This window comes from Rhinolophus sinicus, linkage group LG07 (assembly GCF_036562045.2).
Source record: "Rhinolophus sinicus isolate RSC01 linkage group LG07, ASM3656204v1, whole genome shotgun sequence".
Taxonomy (NCBI): domain Eukaryota; kingdom Metazoa; phylum Chordata; class Mammalia; order Chiroptera; family Rhinolophidae; genus Rhinolophus; species Rhinolophus sinicus.
This window is the reverse complement of record NC_133757.1, coordinates 915483-928489: the sequence shown is the minus strand read 5'-3', so window position 1 is coordinate 928489 and position 13007 is coordinate 915483. Positions and strand designations below refer to the sequence as shown.

Sequence of the window (13007 nt, the reverse complement as noted above, 5' to 3'; positions counted from 1 at the left end):
GTGTTATCTCCCGTCCTAGCCTGGGACAACCACCCATCTCACTCTACACAGCATGAATGCTGCGTATTCTTTGCTGTGGCTTTGGATTAAATAAGCTACTTAGCGCCGGATACAATGGTTCTGTGTTCCCACTGCACACAGGCGCGTCCAACCCAGGGGGCGGCTCGGTGACATCCCTGCAAGAGGCCTGTGTCGGTGCCTCTTCCCGGCCAGATAGGAGCCCTGCCAGGTGCTCAGCTGTAAGCACCTCATGTCTACCGCCCGCTGCCCCACGCTGCTGTCACAATTGTCAATCAAGGGCCTACCTCAGTTGTCTCGGGCTGTTTCATAGGGACGGTGCTGCATCCTCTGGTGGCAATGCACTCTGGCCCTCCGGATGCAGGCTGAGGTCAGGGCCCTGTGGCCACAGTGGCTGCAGGTTGGGAAGGATTTGGGGTGCGAGGCTAAGTATTTGTTCATATCTGTGGGGGGGGGGAGGTAAAATGGGGGCTAAAGGGTTGGTTTCTGATGCCGGTAACAGGGGCTCTAGAACTCGTCAGTGCGTGTGGGCACAGGTGTGCTGGGCTCCCAGGTGTGCGGGTGGCAGTGGCCTCGAGAGGGAGGAGGGTGGCGAGGCAGATGTCAGCAGAAAGCTCCGTGTTCCCAAGGAAGCTCCGCGCACACCCGGGGGTAAAACACAACTGGCCAAGTAGAGCCACCAAGATGCTACCTCCATCCTTCCGATGTGTTCTTATGTCACATGGGCTTTACATGGACGCACGTGTGGAAAGACTAGTGACACTGGTTACACGGAGCAGTGGGCAAGGACACACTAGGTTGCTGGGAAGTCACCATGGATCTTGATGGAAGGTGCTATAGAAAACAGGGTTCGGGGTTACCTTGGCATGTCTGCAGATGACCCTTGTCCCAGCCCCAGAGGTGGAGGGCAGCATCTGCTGCTCCATGGTCACAGGCTGGCGTCCACGCCACCAGGGTGCTCGGCCACTGTTCCCAGGCTTTTCATGCACCCGTGGAAGGGAGATGTCACAACAGGCTCCCACGGTGTGGGAACAGCTCACCGTCCAAGCTCCTGGGTAACAGTCCTCTTCCATCGGATTCTGAACACTTGTTCTGCTGCTGGAGAAAGGCATCCGGTTTCCATGTCATGTGCATTTCAGATGCAGTGCCTGGGATTCTAGAACATTCCTTGGTGTTTGCTAAATTCACCTGCAGGCAGGGGGAGAAGCCCTTCTTCCCTCAGCGAGCCTTCCTGTGGAGGGTCCCTGGTGGGACAGAGGGGGCAGCCCCCCAGGAACAGTGGTGCAGGTCCTCACGATGAAGCCTCATTGCCTGCCAGGAGACGTTTTCCCCAAATGCAGAAGGGTGTGTGTGAAGCCTCTGATATGAGCCGTGACTTGCTGAGAACCTTGTCTGTCCTTCTTGGAGGGAGGCCATTTTATGGAGGCTGAAGGTGCGGGCGATTGAATTGTCCAAGTCTGGACGGACCTTGAAAACACCGGTATTCATCTGTTTCTATGTAAACAGTGTTTTCCACGGTAACTGGCCACACGTGGGTGATCAAGCCGTCCCTCGGGGGAGGAGGGCCAGCGGCTTCCAGCCCTGCTGTGTGTCACCTCCAGTGGCTCTGTGCTGTCGCCTCCTTGGGGCCCAGAGGACACCCCTCAGGATGTCTGGCCTCAAGGACTGCATGGCGCTGCCTGGTCCTCAGAGCTGCAAGAGTGGCCTCCAGACGGACGTGGCAGCTGCAAGTTTGCTGCAGGGTGGAAGCAGGTGGACGGTGGGGCAGGGGTGCTGCAGCGGGTCCCCAGCTCCATGCTGCCCATCGCCCTGTCCAGCGGGGCTGATCCACGGGAGTTCAGGTTCCAGAAGAAAGCTGCCTTTACCTTGGAGAATCACAGGGGAGTTAGGAAGTCAACACTTTCTGAGAAAACTTTTTTTGTGTCAGGGTAGAGCTGCTGATTAAAAAGCAAACGGAACTCTGGCCAGACGGCCAGCGAAGCTCATCTGAGCAACTGTCTCCTTCACATACCCCCAGAATGCTGGGTGGACTGGAGCTAGAATCTCTCCAGCTCATTTTACAGGGGAGGGCGGGCGGGAGGGAGAGGGCGGGACACCGATCAGGATGTTAGACAAGGAAACGGACACTGAGCTGTGACCAGGGGCAGCTGCCGGGCCGTGGCGGGCACTGCCCGGGGCCCACAGGCCTGCAGTTTCATGCCCATGTGGGGATGAGAGGCGGGGAGAAAACCTTGCTGAAAGGTGAGGGAACTGGGACTAGGAGCTGGCACAGGGTTGGGACCTTCAAAGGGCTGCCCTCTCCTGAGGGTGGACCACAAATGCCCACACAAGAGCTGGCCGGTGCCTCGTCTGTCTCTGCTCACTCAGGTGGGAAACATTCCAGGGAGGCTGTGAAGAGCCACGTGTGTGCCCCCCCCCCCCCCCCGCAAGTCTCATGCTTGAAATGATGTGATATTAACCTCTGAACCAGGGGGAGTGGAAGCAGGCCCAGCAGGTGACCCTGGGGTGGGGGTGGGGGCACAGACTGGCTCAGAGACTGTTATCCTAACTGTCACAGAAAATGCATTTGGCAAATGGCAACACCCTTTCACAATTTCTAAAATGTGCACTTAGCGAATTTGGGATACAGATAAATTCTTTAACCTGATAAAAGGAATCCATGAAAACCCTGCGCAAATGTGAAACTTAATGGTAGGCCATTGGAAACATGTCTCTTCAAGAAAGAAATAAGAGAAAGATGCTAATTATTACTCTGCTTAACAATGGACGGGAGGTCCGACCTAACACAAGAACACAGGAAAAATCATTGAAAGAGTAAAGATTGGAAAAGAAGAAACAAAACTGTCCTTCCCAAGAGAAGGTAGAAATGAACTGTTAAGAGATTTCAGCAAGTGGCCGGCACGAGGTCAATGTAAACAGTGAGGGGTTGTCCTCTGTGCCAGCCTTTGCTATTCATGGGAAGGAAAAGGAAACAACCACAGGCAGAAACACCGTTTGTGATTGTAGCACAAATGTTAGGCACCTCAGAGTAAGTGCATCAAAAGTTGTACCAGGCCTTCGGGGGAAACTGCAGCTTCACGGAAAGACATAAACATCCTGACTAAATGGAGAACCATACTGTGTCCGTGACAAGCGGGCAATGTCACAGAGCTGTCAGTTCTGTCCTCATTAATCTGTGAGCTCGGTGCCACTCCAGTCAGAATCCAAACAGGGTTTCCATTGCATGGACAAGCTGACAGAGAAGAATAATTGGTCAAAAAAAGCCAAATTTGAAGACGCCCGAGGCGGAGGAGATGAGTCCGACCAGATTTCAGGACTTCGGGCGCAGAGCCGGCTCGGTCCCCAGGAGGCTGCTCACTGGTCTCCACGATGCAAGAGCCCAGAGCCCAGCTGGTTCGGACTCAGACGCAGCCCAGCTACGCCCTGGGCCGGGCGGTGAGTGCAAAGCCACCTGCCCCACCGTCTTCACTGTTTCCTCCGTCAGATCAGAGCAGCGGGACTCTCGTTCCCTCCAGCTGGAAACCCTGTGAGCCCTGCATTTGCTCAAGCACCGGAGCTGCTTGTGCTTCTCTGGGGCTTTTATGATGTAATTCAGCTGCATTTACGTGGGACGAGCTCCTGTGCTCACTGTCACACCAGTGGCTTATGGTCTCGTTTGTCTGATTCGTCTCTACGTGTTCATTCTTCAGAGTTTAATGGACCCCGATCCCTTCTGTCACCTCACCATTTAAAATAAAAAATACCCTTTGGAGTCAAAGTTCATTCACACTGTGTTTTCCTGAAAATAAGACCCAGCTGGACAATCAGCTCTAATGCGTCTTTTGGAGCAAAAATTAATATAAGACCTGGTATTATGTTATATTATATTATATTAGACCCAATATTATATTATATAATTATATTATATTATATCTGGTATTGTATTATATGATATTATACCCAGTATTACATTATACCCTATATTATATTATATTATATTATATTATATTATATTATATTAGACCCAGTCTTATTTTACTGGGACATATTAATTTTTGCTCCAAAAGACGCATTAGAGCTGATGGTCTGGCTAGGTCTTCTTTTCGGGGAAACACGGTATGATTGATGCTATAGCTACATAAGACCCAGGGCATTTTCTAAGGAGCAGAGAACCTGAGTGGTCTCCTGGAGCAGCCGGGCAGGTGCTGTGTCCCTCCCTTGTCCTTTCACCTGAGCATGTGGCCAGAGCAGTATTCCTCCCCAGGAGCACACAGCTCTCAGGACCGATGGCATCTTGCCCGGTGGGCAGGCACAGCGGGCAGCTTCCTTTCCCACCCGAGATGACTCTGCAACCTCAGGTGGCCGTTGGCCGCACCTGGGCGTTCCTGAGGTTGCCAGTCTGGGTACAGGATTTGCACGCACGCAGAGCTCGGCCATCCTGCCACAGGCATCCGCTCACAGACGAGGCTGGTCCCTCCCCCTGGATGTAGTCACAGCGTAGTGAATTGCATCTGAAAAATAAGGGCTGGGTTTGCTGAGTCACAGAGCCCTGGAGCTGATGCACAAGGCTGCACTGGGTCCTGGACCAGCTGAGACTCTCCCGGCCACGGTGAAAGATGGGTGAGGAGAGCAGACTGGCAGGGTGTCAGGACGTAAGTTCCTTTTGAGTGCTCAGAGGCTTTGCTACTTGTGGGCTGGGCTGAGGCCGTTCTGCACAGCTTGAGTTGTGTCCATACTTAGAATGCGTTCGTGTGTAGCTGGGAAGCTAACTGTCGTGTCAAATGAGCAAAGACACTCACAGAGGAAGCTGTTCGGGGCTCTCCAGGCTCCAGCATCCTGGGCAGCCGGTTTTCTCCAAAGCAGTGTTTCTTTGATCACATGTTCCAAGCTGGGCGGGGGCTCGGCTGGGAGGGCACTTAGTGCTGGGTGTGGTAGGCACCCCAGAGCCCCCTGAGTGCAGCGGGAGGCCCCCACCGGCTCCCTGGTCCCTGGAGGAGTGGGGGTGATGGGTGGGTGGGGCTCCCAGTGCCTTGCTTCCTCGTTGTTACCAGGACCTGTTAATGGCTCGCATCCCCACCACCAACCGGCCCTGTGGGGGGATGGTGTCTTCTTTTCAAAACGTAATCAGGAATCTCAGTTTATCCGTTGACATCACTCGTTACGGAAGGAACTCCAGTGTTTTAGGGAAATAACAGCTTTTTCACTGACTCCCAACGCTTTTCTTTGAAAGAAGCGCTTGTTATTATATTGGGCCTCAGTTTCTCCAGGAGCTCAGGGAAAGTGGGCGGCTGAGCGGGGCCAGCAGGGCTGTGGGAAGAGCAGCACAGGCAACGTGGCAGTTAGTACGTCATTTCCTCCTGACGGAGACAGAAACCGGGTTGCTGAGGAAACAGCGCGTGGGCTGAGGTGTGACCATGAGACCCCCTGCACTGGCCTTGTCCTGCTGTCAGCTCACGTGTGCAGAGAACCAGGACCAACCCAGGTGACGATCTTTTTACCATTCAAAACCAAGACCAGAGTCATAGTTTTGAGAACATTCTCAGAAGAGCTGAGCCTTTGAACAGATCAGTAGTGAAATGCTGCCTTGGTTCCTGAGGGAAACCGTGTAACAGGAATGTAAACCAGGCCGACGCGGGACCTTGGCTTATGCCGACAGCGTTACAAATGATAGGTCAGCCTGTGGCTGAGGTTCCCTAGGGATTCCGGCAGCAGATGAATGCGTACCTTGTGGGAGATAGGCCATCCATCCTCCGCCGGGTGATAAGTGGGTGTGAGCCTGTTTACCTAAGTGTCAGTCGACTGGTGATTTGAGGGCGCCTGGGAAGCACAGGCGACACCCATGAGAGCACAGACTGTGTTAGTTCCCCTTACGACTCTGCAGCCCCTTGAAGACCCACCATGTGCAGACAGCCATGGACATCCCACAGCCAGGGAGCTGTAGGGAGGTGGGCCTTCTGGCCTGCTGGTTGGAACTAACTGTTCCAGACAAGTGAGTCCTTGGAGGGTTCAGCTGGACCATGGCCTCGGGTGCTGGAATCCCACTCAGGATGACAGCACCTCCTGTGTTACCCTTGCCTCCTGTTTACAGACGCACAGGCCGATGTGGAGCGAGTGGTGATAGGAAGTTTCCATTCAGACCCTTCTTTAGCACCAGGGTTGGAAAAGCCCATGTGCGGCCACAGAAACAATGTACCTTTCTTAAAACATTGGCCCCAGTTTTCCTCGCCAACCTGTGGGGCCGCTGGTCCAGCACACAGGGTGAGCTCTGAGCAGGCAAGAGGTGCTGCCCGTGGCAGAGGACTGATTCTCAGCCCCGGTCGGCTGTGGGCAGCTGTGTTTGTCCCCTGGTGTCCTTCCCGAAGGCTCTCAGGTGCTGGCTTAGTGTGCACCACGCTTCCCCATGTCGGGAAGTGATATCAGGACATACCTGTGGCCATCCAGGTGGCCACAGCTGACAAGGGGTGTCCTAGGAACTGCGTCAATGATGCAGAGGGCTAGGCGCAAGAGAAGCCGATCCCAGCCTAGCGGAGGCAGGAACGGTGTCCCGCTCAGGACCAGGGGTGGGGCCCAGGAAGGTCGTGAACTCCAAGCTCCAGAGTCCTTGCAGACTCAGTCAGCCTTTGTTCTGCCCATGCCGATGGCCTCGAGGCTGGAGCGCTGACCTGGACCGGTCACGTCTCCTCCACATGAGGAGGAATCCTAGCCCTGGCCTTTCCCACATGCTGTGACCTTATCAATGTCCTCTCTGAGCGGCTGCTTCTCCTGGAACTCTGCCTGCCATGCTTGGCGGCTGGGTCGCCCAGGGTTACTTTGGTTTTGAAGGAGCTCCTGAGTGCCCAGTGGATGGAGGCGCCTGAGGGGTCAGCAGTAGGGGTGGGGGTCAAGGCTGATGTCTGGATGCCTCGCTGCTTTTCCTTTGAAGGGACGAATGTCTGTTACATCCCCGAGAACACTGGTCCCCAAGTCCCCACTGTCTGCTGGTTAGTGTTAAGCTGAGACCCAGCCTTCCCCGATGATGGATGGAGGGCATCAGAACAGGAAGCACGTTGGAACCCGTCCCGTTGACACGACAGACGGGACATGAACTCTGATCAGGAAGAGCCAACATTTGGGGAACTCCTAAAGCTCGGGGAGGCTTAAAAGGCTTTTCCGTATTTCAGGCTGATGCTCGTCTCACACGGCAGACCACGGGTTTGTGTGGTCGGCCTCCTGGTGGCCAGCTGGCACATCCATTACAGAGTTTTATTAAAAAGCAAAATTGGCTTGTAGCATGCTCTGGTCTCAGGGTGGGAAGAAGACGAAGCCCGAGGCCAGAAGGACCTTCGGGCAATGTTTAGCACAGACTTAGAGGGTGGTGACGGTGGGTTGGAGAGGGCAGAGCGCCGAGTGCTTCACCGAGCCCATCACTGCAGCTTACCCTTCGGCGAGCACTCCGTCTGCACGCAGGCGGCCATCCCAGCTGCAGAGAGGACGACCCAACCAGAGAGTTCTAGAGCCCCAGAGAGTGACGTGGGGGCCAGCAAGTAGTGTTCATCCCCTCCCAGTGGGACCCAGAATCTGCTGTCATCCCTTTAAAAATAGTTCTTAATCACCCTCCCTCTTTTTAAATCCTTCAGATCATTAATTACCATGTATAATCTTTGTTCCATGATAACCTTTGTTCTGTGAAGTGGATCTGGCTTGTTCCCAGGCCTTTCATTTATATCCATCCGTCCATCCATCCATCTATCCATCCACCCATCATTCACCCATCACCAATCCATTATTATTTTTCTGTAAGTCCAAAGGACAGGGGAACCCAGCTTCTGAAACTGGCCTCACCACCTACCTTTTCACATTTTCAGGGATGTTTGTTTAATCTAAGACGAGCCTAGTCTCCGTGGCTTTTAAAAGACGCCCAGAGCCCTGTGCACATGTTCTCATATGGTGGCTGCCATGGTGTCAGGTTGGGCAACTGGAATAGTTACTGGAGCAAACTCAGAGAAGAAAGGGGAGATGGCTTCTCCTCCAAGTGCCAGGCTGAGGAGGGCGCTGGTCCTCCCCCCGGGGGCTCCCAGGCACTCAGGGGTTACCTGTTGAGCTCCCACTCCCTTCTCAGGGATGTCTTCTGGGCGCTGGTGGAAGACCAATGGTCTTTAAAGCTCTAAAAGGTCATCGGATGTGTTTTCTTTATGAAATATTTTTTTCGTAAAATGAATACATTCTCATTATGGAAACTTAAAAGAAAATCTCAAAAAGAAAAAGACAAAAATAATCACATTTTTTAATACCCACAAGATAAATTATTAAACATTTAGAATATCTTCCTTGTTTTTTTTCTGTTTTGTTTCTTACATTGTTATGATCATTCTATCAATCGCAGTTTTGTTTTCTGTCTGTCGCCGCATCTGAGATGCTCATCTTCCTTTTCAGAATAACTTATTAAGCACCACTTTAAAGTTTGCATAGTATTTCACTGCAGAAACTTAATTCATAAGTATTTAGATTGTTTCCAGGCTTTCACTACTATAAATAATATTGCATTGAACATCTGAGCGTAAAGTTTTCTCTGTATTTAGAATAACCCTTTTGGGGTAGAATCCTAGATATGAAACTTCTAGGTTAAAAGTTAGGCGCACTTTGAAGGCTTTAAAATACATATTCTCATATTGGTCCACAAACGAACTGTACCAGTTATGCTTTCTCACCAGTGACACCAAGGATGACAAACTTAGTATGTTACTTACGGCTTTGAAACTTCCTTTACAAATGGTAAAAGCGGCATAGTAAAGTTTGACATGTCTATATACTTGCAAAACCATCTCTACACTCCAGATAGTGGATGTAACCATCACATCTAAAGTTTTTCGTTGCTCTTTGCAATCCTTCCTTCCTACTCCTACCTGACAACCCCACCATATCCCCAGGCGACCACTAATCTGCTTCTGTCACTATACATTTGTTTATATTTTCTAGACTTGCATATAAGTGCAATCATACAGAATGCTTTTATTTTGAGATTTATGGTTGCATGGGTGGATCAATAGTTAATTTTTCTGTTCTGTTTTTTTGAGCGGTATTCCATTGTATGGTCATACACTAGTTTGTTTATCCATTCACTGGGTGATGGATTCTGGGGTTGCTTCCAGTTTTTATTTTGTTTGTTTTTTGCTATTATGAATAAAGTTGCTATGAACATTCACCTTCAAGCCTTCATACAGATGTATACCTTCATTTCCCTCGGGCAAATACTGAGGCTGAATCATGTGGTGGGCGGGTATTTAACTTTTTAAGAAACGAACCAACTGTTTTCCAAAGCGGTTGATCCGTTTTCTGTTCTACCAGCCACGTGTGAGAGTTCGTGTTCTCACACATCCTGACCCCATGCTTGGTATAGTCAGGCGTTCTCATGTCAGCCGTTCTAATAGGTGTGTAGTGGTATCTCCTTGCGGTTTGAATCTACATTTCCCTGATGGTCAATGCTGTTAGCGTCTTCCCTATGCTTGTTTGCCATCTGGACACTTTCTTTGGTGACAGGTCTTTCAAATCTTTTGATCATTTTTTAATTGGGTTGTCTTTCTATTATTGAATTTTAAGAGTTTTAATCTATATATTCAGGATACGAGTCCTCTATCAGATGCATATTTAGCAAATATATTCTCCCAGTCTGTGGCTTGTCTTCATTTTCTTAACAATATCTTCCAAAGACAAGAAGTTTGAAAATTTTATGAAGTCCAATTTGCAGATATTTTCTTATGTGGTTTTTATCTTTTTTTCCTCTACTTTCTAAGACGTTTCTCCTAATCCAAGATGATGAAGATTTTATCTACAGTTTTATCTAGAAGTTCTGTGGCTTCACATTTCACATTAGTTCCACGATCTTTTTCGGCTTGATTTCTAGGTCTGATGTGAAGTGTGGGTTGAGTTGTAGCTTTTTTCCTGTCTGGTTTGGCACATAGATGTGCAATTGTTCCAGCACCATTTGTTCCAAAGACATCTTTTCTCCATTGAATTTTCTTGGATCCTTTGTCAAATACCGACTGACCAGACGATATGGGGCTCTGTTTTTCTATAATGCCCCATCGATCTGCACGTCTTTACCTGAGTACCATGCTGACCTGATGACTGTAGCTTTATTGTGGGCAGAAAATCCGGTAGTGATCCCCAGATTTATTGGTTATTTTCCAAAATTGCTTAATTTACAACATTTGCTTTTCCCACATTTATTTTAGAAACAGCTTGTCAGTTTCTGTGCACACAAAAAAAAGCCAATTAGGATTTTGCCTGGGTTTCACTTTCAATTGACTTAATAATGGCCCCAAAGCACAAGCATGGTGGTGCTGGCTGCTCAGATACTCCACAGAGAAGCCAGAAAGCGCTGCCTTTCTGTGAAAAGATGAACGCTCTCTACTTAATAAAGAAAGAAAAACCTCGTGTGCTGAGGGCGCTAAGATGTATGCTAAGAACCAACCTTCTATCCATGAAATTGTGAAGAAGGGAAAAAATTGGTGCTAATTTTGCTGTTGCACGTCCTAACCACACAAGTTACGGCCACAGAGCTGGGTGAGTGTGAGTTAAGATGGAAAAGGCATTAGACTTGTGGGTGGAAGATGTGAGTAGAAAGCATTGAGCCTCGGCCAGGGACCCCCGGAAACAAGTGGATGCTCAGGGTTATTAAGTAAAATCAGGGTGACCTGGACACAGGTCCTGTGATACTGTGACAGTCGGTCTGATCCCTGAGATGGCTACCGCGTGACTAACGGGCGGAGCGTATACAGCTCGAATGCACTGGGCAAAGGGATGCTTCATGTCTCAGGAGGCACGGAGGGGGACGGCGCAAGATTTCATCACATGCTATTCAGAACAGCGCACTGTTTAAAACTTATGAATTATTTCTGGAATTTTCCATTTAGTATTTTCAGGCTGCGGTTGACCACAGGTAACTGAAACCTCGGAAAGCAAAACCGTGGATAAGGGGGGACAACTGAATATTGAAATATAACTGACACATATCACTGATTTTTCTCTTTTGACCTTCTGTGACCTTACTTCAGTCTTTTGACCTTCTATTCACTTATGTCTTCTAGATAGATTCTTTGGGATTTCTACATAGACAGTCATATCATATGTGAATAAAAATGATTTATTTCTTTATTTATGCCTTTTGGTCTTTTTCTTGTTCAGTGCTGAATAGGAATGCTGAGAGGTGTTCTGTATTTTCTCTATCTTAAGGGAAAAGCAGTAAGTTAAGTGTGAAGTGTGACGTTGGCTATAGTGTTGTTTTGTTTCCTTATTTTTTTGCCCCTCCCCCCCCTTTTTTTTCAGACATTGTTTCTCAGTCTAGTTGTAGGGCGCAGCTCCCTGGCCCATGCTAGAGTCTTGTGCTCCACCTGCGGAGGCAGTTGGTCGTCAGTCGTTGTTGGCTGCTCACTGTAACACATGGCAGCTCATAGCAACTCATAGCAGTTCATGGCAGCTCACACCAACCCCCAGCTGTTCACAGCAGCCCAGCTCCAGGGAGAGCTGTTGTTCACAGTCTTAGCTGTAGAGGGCGCAGCTCACTAGCCCATGTGGGAATGGAACTGGCGGCCTTTGGCATTTGGAGCATGGCACTCCAACCACCTGAGCCACCAGGCCGCCCTCCTTATTTATTTGTTTGTTTGTTTGTTTGTTTGTCTGTTTGTAGATGTTCTTTATCGGGGGAGGAAGCTTCCTCTTATTCCTAGTTTGCTGAAAGTTTGTGTAGTGAATAGATTTTGAATTTTGTCAAAAGACTTTTCTGCATCTTTCAAGAAGATTATGTGTTTTTTCATTTCAATACATTAATATGGTAAATTGAATAGACTCATTTTTCAAAACATTAAACCAATTTTGCATTCCTTATATATGCCCCATTTGGTCATATAGTGTTAATCCTTTTTATATATTGCTGAATTCGAGTGGCTAATTTTGTTAAGGATTTTGCATTCATCTTAATGAGGGATATTCTTTTCTTGAGGGATATTCTTTGGTTTTTATATCAGAGTAATGTTTTCCTCATAAAATGAGTTGGGAAGTGTTCACGTCTCTTCCATTTTTCTGGAAGAGTTGATGTAGACTTGTTAATACTTCCTTAAATTTCATTTACCTTTTAATGTCTGTAGGATGTGTAGTGATGTCCCCTTTTTAATTCCTAATATTGGTAACTTATGTCTTTTTTTTTTTCCTGATCAGTCTTTCCAGAAGTTTATTAATATTATTATTTTCCCAAAACCAGCTTTTAGTTTTATTAATTTCTCCTATTATTTTCAAATTTATCAATTTCTACTAGCATCTTTATTATTTCTATTCTGCTTACTTTGCATTTACTTTATTTTTCTTTTTTCCATGTTCTTAAAATGGAAGCTTAGATTAGGATTAGATTATGATTAGAGACCTTTTTTATTTTCTAATATAAGCATTTATTGTCATAAATTTTTCTCTCCTTTCCATTTTAGTTGTGTCCCACAAATTTTGATACATTGTGGTTTTATTTTCATTAAGTTCAAAATATTTTTCTAATTTTCTTATAATTTCTTCTTTTACTTACCTGTTATACAGAAGTGTGTTTTTAAAATTTCCAAATATTCGATTTTTTGGATATCTTTCTATTAGATATTTCTAGTTCAATTTCTTTTTGATTGAGAACATAATTTGAATCATTTCAGTTATTTAACTTTGTTGAGATTTGTTATTATTGCACAGCTTATAGCCTATCTCAATGAATACTTTATGTACACTTGAAAATACTATATATTCTGCTGTTGGTGGTGGCAAATCCTATAAATGCCAATTGAGTCAGGATTGTTGAAATCTCATATCCTTACCTAACTTTTTGAGCATATTTCATCTCTTACTGAGAGATGGGTTGTTGAAGTATCCAGTTACAATTGTGACTATTCCTATTTCTACTTCCATTTCTATCAGTTTTTGTTTTATGTATTTTTGAAGCTCTGTTGTTTGATGCATGTACCTTTAGGAGTGCTATGTCTTTTATCGTTAATCCCTGGTGA

The 13007-nt window shown here is 47.6% G+C and overlaps 1 protein-coding gene across 28 annotated transcripts in view; it reads left to right on the top strand.

Annotated features, from left to right (window-relative positions):
* Positions 1-13007, top strand: part of JAKMIP3 (Janus kinase and microtubule interacting protein 3) — a 75274-nt gene that overhangs the window by 13939 nt on the left and 48328 nt on the right. Inside the window, exon 1 of one of the 28 annotated variants that reach the window (XM_019728280.2) lies at positions 4507-4649. The exons of the other annotated variants lie outside the window; for them this stretch is intronic. The gene's annotated coding sequence lies outside the window, so the exon portion shown is untranslated. Of the gene's footprint in view, positions 1-4506; positions 4650-13007 lie in introns of those variants that run through there. 28 annotated transcript variants of the gene reach the window in all.